We start from the raw sequence: 4,797 nt of genomic DNA, 5'->3' as shown, positions 1-4,797 counted from the left end.
GTTTGCGTTTTTTTTCATATTTTATTTGTTTTTTATTTCCAGATGCACTGAGTTCAACAAGGATCATCTGTGTGACCATGGGTTTAGAACTGCATTGACTGTATCACTCCCAGAAGACAGCATCTCACAGCCCTATGTTGCGGCTCTTACATTTTTCCATCCTTCTTTTTCCAGGATGCTTTTTGAGCCTTAGAGATGATGCTCAACCACCATCCCTTCTCTGCACCTTGAGCAGCCATGTGTCTCTGCATTCACCACCATTTGTTGCAAAGAGAGGGCCACTGAGGTGCAGGAAGCCTTGAGGGAGGGAAGATAGCATCACCCAGCAGATATGAAAACAGAGGGGGAGTTCTGAGGGTGGAAAGTTTAAGCAGGGATGAGTCTAGGGGAGGTGGGGGAGACGGAGGAGGGAAAGTTAACTAAAACTAAGGATGTATGAAAAAAGCCATATGGAAACTTGCTACTTTGTAAGTTAATTAAAAATGTAAGTTAGAAAAAAGAAGAGTTAGAAAGAAGATATTCTGCACGTCTAGATAAGGCTGCCCCTGTAAGCCAAGGATTACTAAACGCAATCCCTAGTGTTGGGTGTGAAACCCCTCACCTCCTTATGAGTTGTTGGTCACACAGGCACCAGAGGTTTCATAAAACAATACAGGCTCTTGACACTTTTCTTGATTGCCTACTGGAACTAGTTGATAAGACCTTATTGATTAAGACACTAGACACCTTGATTGTAAGCTGAAGAGAAACCAAGTTGTCTCTGAGCTGGAAGCTTACTTCTTGCTGGCTGCTATGGGGGCAGCCATATAGAGGCTGCTATGGGAGAAAAGACATCGGTGGTCTTACCCAGCTGAGAATAAACCCTATGATCTACAATACCAACCTTCTGGGAAAGATGTGCCTGCTGGCACAATAATGGTATGACCATTATGGGGATTACCAGCTCTTTCATTGGCTATGAGGCCCCTTCCACAGGCCAGATTTAATATCTCACTGTAAGCCCAGCCAAACACCCATGACTGAGGCAATTTAGGCTGTAGGTGTTGAGTTAATATTGTTTCTTAGCTAGATTGTCATGGTGCTAAGCTGCTTTATAAATATTTATGTTTATACCCATAGATAAATGCCACTCCAAGATTTAATCAGGAATGCTAAATTTAACCACATCTTCCCAAAGACAAAAATCCATCATCTCAAAGTTCAGAGAGAACTCACAGACCCTTTGGAATATGTCTCCATCTCCTTCTTTGCCCTAGTTAGAGAAACATCGCTTTATTGTTGTTCCTCCAAAGTGTGCAGAAGGCTGTGAAGCCCTTTTCTTGCTCCCATCCTGTGACTTTTCCTGGGAGACATGAGCAAACGCTTATCCATCCCATATAGGACACTGATAGCAGACCAAAAAAGCTATTGTACTCAAGACTATCTTGGCAAACGAATACGTTTATTGTATTACATACTGGAGCATGGGTGGGGGTTCCTTATAGAAGCTCAGATGATTCAAATTCGGCTTTATGGATGAAATCTTATTCTAACATAAGTGGTGACTTGAGGTAGCGACATCCCTATCGCCAACCGCAGTCCTTGCAAGTGGCTCAGTCAGTGGGGGTTCTTTCTGCAAACACCTTGGTTGTTTCTGCTTATATAACCTTGGGGAAGGTGTGAATCCTGCACATTTCAGGGACCTCTTGTGAGTTGCTTTCTTCTTGACTCCTGTAAGTTTCATTTATTCTGAGTCTACGGAATCTTTCTCTGGGGTGGAATGCTTCAGCTGAGAGGAAATCTTGAGGCAGCACATGCCAACCTGTCCTGCTGCCTAGAGGGAGATATTGTGCCATCTTATCTATTCATCCCCTATCCAAGACCAAACAAGATGGCAGCTGCATGGGATGAAGGCTTCTGATGAGGTCATCGTGTAAACTGAGAATGGGATGGCACATTCAGCATCAAGGATGGAGAGATGAACCAGAAATTGGGTAGACATGAATAAGGGCTGCTGAAATGGAGACACACTCTGATAGCCTCACTCCAGCCTCGATTTCTCTTCCACCACCTGTAAGTTTATGGAGGTTTGGTGTTGATATAAAGATGTGAATTCCTATAATGAGAACCAGGTAGAACTCATTCATTCCACAGCTACCCAATGCCCACTGTACCCTGGCTCTGTCTATGTGGCAGGGCACACTGAAATAAGGACGAGGCCATAGTCCCATACTTCAAGAAAGGCATTTGTGCCAACGGTTGATAGTCTGCGTTTAGAGCTTGGCTGGTTGACTTGTAGGTTCAACTCCCTCTGCTGTTTGCTTAGCTCTTTAATACTGCAGTTTCCTAGTGTGTAAACACGGAGAAAGTCCTAGTACTTACCTTATGGAATTGATATGAAACTAGACTAAATGGCTTAATGTAGGCAGAGATTGTGACCAATTCCTGCCCTGTAATAAGTACTTGTTAGCTTAGTGAACCACTCCTATATAAGAGTTGGGGATAAAGAGCCTATGCTCTCGAGGGCCTCAAAGACAGGAGTGTGTAGTGTTACTCATTTTGTGTGGAGTTTTGATTCATGAACTTACTTTAGCAATGAAATTTTACTTAACAGTGGCCTCACTCTATTATTATTGGCAACAGTATCACTAATAGTAGAAAGTATTAATTAAGCACATACGTCTTAGGTCCCGTGAACCATATATTAATATGTTACACAATTTAATTATGTAATAATCAATACTAATAGAAATTTCATTTTCAGATGTGGAGATTAAAATTCAGGGCATTAAAGTAGCATGTCCACAGTCACAGTAAACACACGGTTGGTGGGGTGGGGGGGTTGGCTTGGTTGTCACAGGTGTAAATGCTGTTTTAGTCAGTGAGCTATGCTGTCCTTGGAGAAGGCACAGCTGATTGGAGGCAGCTGACAACTCTGAAGAAGTAACTGCCAGACTTTGGGAAGGTGCTAGAAGCGGTGGCATTGTAGCTAAGCTTTTTCCAAGCCTGCGCTCTCCCTGGGCTCTCCTGCCTGGTGGCAGAGACTAGGTCTCACCACCATAGTTTTTCCTGCACGACTATGGTGCTCTGAGGGTCTTTGCTGATTTGCTTTGATCCGAGTGAATTGCTCAGATGGTACTGCGCAACGGATGCTCTCTGTAGTGTGGGTGGCAAACCCTAAGGGTATACAATTGTTCCTGAAGCTGGAGCCAGAAAGAGAGTCTGCTTAGAGCCAGAAGAGTGCTCAACATAGGGAAGATGTGTACTACAGAAAATTTGCTTACCGTGGGCTCCTTTGGTTTCTGGGTCATTTACAGCTGGCTGCCTATCCTTGAATGTTCCAAAAAGGCTCCTGGCTGTTTCATTTCTCCAAGTAATAGACTGAAGATGCAAAGTAAGACAGCAGATTGCATTTTTGCCATGAGAATCCCACAGGTCACCTGATATGTAGTAGCTGGCTCTCTGCCAATGTGGCCCTTCCCCACCACAACTGCGCCCTTCTGTCTCTGCTTGAATACATCCAGGGATGGGGAGAAGGCTACAATGCATCCTGGTTCTGAGAAGTCCAAATCCTCGAGAATGGTCTTCTTACTAAGTGAACATTGCTTCACTAGACTCCCATCTGAACTGCCTGACCCAAGCCAGAAAGATCCCATCACTCCCTCTACCATAAAAATCCCCTTACAGATCGGCATCGACTTCTACCACTTTCACAGCTCCTGTAGTCATCAGCAACTCCCCCTGTTCAACACAAGTGGCTGCTAACACCCGGGCTCTAACTGAGCGTGACACCAAGATATGATTTCAATAAGCCCGAGCAGCACACTGTAAACTAACGGTCTTTTCCCCATAACCACAATCTACTTTTGACATATTTCTATCTCAGTTGGATAATACCCATTCAGAATTGTCAGTCTCGGGGTTCTAGAACCAAACAGTGGGAAACCGCCAAGAGTCAAGAGAGAAGGGAGAGGATTCCGGAGCAGAGAGGACAGATGAGCCTCTGATCCTTCCATAAGGCTCTGCACAGACAGACTGGAGGCACAGGGTAAGGTCCAGACCAAAGATAATGGGCAAATGTAAGAGACCCTGGCAAAGGATGCTGGCCTGGGATTGGGGGTGGGGAACTTTGCTTTTAATATGGACTGAATTGTGCACTCTTCATTTATATGTTGAAGCTATAACACTTACAGTTAGTGCTTTAGTGTCAAGGCACTAAAATTAAACGAAGGGCTAGGGTGGAGATTTGATGCAAAAGAGGTGACATCCTTATAAGGAGAGTCATGAGATCCTCCTCTTCTTTCCTCTGTCTGTCTGTCTGTCTGAGTCATACAGAGAAGCTGTCCATCCACTCACCAGAAGGAGGGTCTTTAGAGCTTCCAGGACTCTGTGAAGATACATTTGGTTTGTGTCAGCTGTCAGGCCACTGGTCTCTCATTACAGCAGTTCAGGCTGACAGACATGTGAAGTGCACCGGTCCATGCACCTTAGCAACAGCTGCCAGGCTCCCACATGGAGTCAGGACAGGTGGCATGGAGGCTGGGTATGCTGGCTGATACCCAGCCCTGCTTCCTCCTCTGTAGGTCATTGGAGATGAAGTGCCAGAGGGACATCTGAAGCCAGTGACAATCTCTGTATTTTTACTGAGGTCTCTTGCCTGCAGACCAAGCCTGTCCTTCTCTCACAACTGTTCCCACCTTAGTGGCTGCACTGTCTACTTAACGGTCTGTCTTTCCTATTTCTCTTTTTCCTAACCTGTAGGCCAAACTCCCTGAAGGGGCTAACAAGGGACCATTGAGCTCACTGCTATCTTTTTTT

The 4,797-nt window shown here is 45.0% G+C and overlaps 1 long non-coding RNA gene across 1 annotated transcript; it reads right to left on the bottom strand.

Annotated features, from left to right (window-relative positions):
• Nucleotides 1-1,830: 1,830 nt before the first annotated feature.
• On the bottom strand, nucleotides 1,831-3,859 carry LOC110293612 (uncharacterized). Its single transcript, XR_002377824.2, has 3 exons — nucleotides 3,665-3,859; nucleotides 3,264-3,360; nucleotides 1,831-2,050 (listed from the first exon to the last, which is right to left on the bottom strand). It is a non-coding gene; the product is annotated as an uncharacterized LOC110293612 (long non-coding RNA).
• Between the last annotated feature and the right edge of the window lie 938 nt (nucleotides 3,860-4,797).

This window comes from Mus caroli, unplaced genomic scaffold, assembly GCF_978045245.1.
Source record: "Mus caroli unplaced genomic scaffold, Mus_caroli_1 scaffold_6, whole genome shotgun sequence".
NCBI classification, from domain to species: domain Eukaryota; kingdom Metazoa; phylum Chordata; class Mammalia; order Rodentia; family Muridae; genus Mus; species Mus caroli.
The sequence above is the reverse complement of the archived record's forward strand: the minus strand, read 5'-3'. Positions and strand labels throughout refer to the sequence as shown.